We start from the raw sequence: 1,416 nt of genomic DNA on the forward strand, positions 1-1,416 counted from the left end.
CTACTTCTTCTTTCTTTTTTTTCTTTTATTTTTTATTTTTTTTCATCAATCAATTTTTGCTAAGTACAGAACTAATGCCATAAAAAACGTTTGTCAAACACACCCAAAGGCACCTTGCTCTCCACGAAAGGGAGAGACCGAAAGGTTTGTGAAACTGCCTCGTAATGGATGGAAAATATATGCATCCAACGTGTGTAGAAGAAAGCTGTAATCAGATGACGCAAACAAAGTAAAGCTTACGGTGCTTCATTTACGTCATTAAATATTGCATCATAATTAGACTTTTGCAGCGTCACATTTCCGTACTGCCTCAATTGATTATATATATATATATATATAAAAGTAGACTCTTAAACAATTATGCACACTATGCATTCTTCTAGTATCCTTAAAAAAAATAAAAAATAAAAATAAAAATCCATGGAAGAAAAAGCTAGGATTTTCCCGCCATAAGGCGAAAGGAGGTCGGATGGGGCTAATGAGGTGAGTCGGGATAAGGATATTCTCAATTTCAAATGAAATAAATTCTATTTGTTTTTTGTCAGAATTTAAAGTTGGTGTATTTAACTGTGTACATGATTTTACATTATTTTAACATTTTTAAAAGACGTGTAAACATTAAGTTCATGTACAATATTAGATGTACAAACTTTAAATTATGATTTTTTTTGAAATTGAGAGGTCTATGAGTCAGATTTACGCGCATACTAAAAGAGACCCCAAAAACGCGCATGAAAAGAAGTATATACCCAATGAAAATTGAAATTAAAGAAGCTCCCTTCGTAGAAGTTTCTGAATGATGTGGGTCGAAAGTCACGATATAAAAGCAAAAGGTCCTTTAGCTCTCTTCTGTTTGTTTTTGGATTCTGCTTGTATTTGTATGGCTTTATTAGCAATAGCAACCAAATAATAATAATAATAATAATAATTTATGTGAATGGATAAAATAATTAATTAGATAATTCAAGATTTATTTGAACAAATTAAAATATTTTATATGAATTCTCTGTTCAAATTACTAATAATTTATATAAGAAATTGATGGACATAGAGATTCTGTGTAGGGACTTTTTTTTTTTTAATTTTTTTTGACATGTCCGCACAAGAGGAGGAAGGGAGATTCGAACTAGTAACCACCGCTTCATTAGGCGTGATTCTAACCGATTGAACTACTTCTTAGAGACCCGTGTGAGAACTTTTAGTATAACCTTTAGATCAAAGCCAGAATGGAGTGATTGCTTTAATAAGTGGTTGACCTAAGTGGTCATTGCCTTGGCCATCAAGACTGAAAAAGAGATTCCTTGTCGGCAATTTTAGAATCAAAGCTAGAAAATTATAAATTGGAATTAAAACATAAACTGCTATGAATTTATACAGAGTTTGAAATGCCGATGGAAGTTATCTGATAAGACCATT

This window comes from Corylus avellana, chromosome ca8 (assembly GCF_901000735.1).
Source record: "Corylus avellana chromosome ca8, CavTom2PMs-1.0".
Lineage (NCBI taxonomy): Eukaryota > Viridiplantae > Streptophyta > Magnoliopsida > Fagales > Betulaceae > Corylus > Corylus avellana.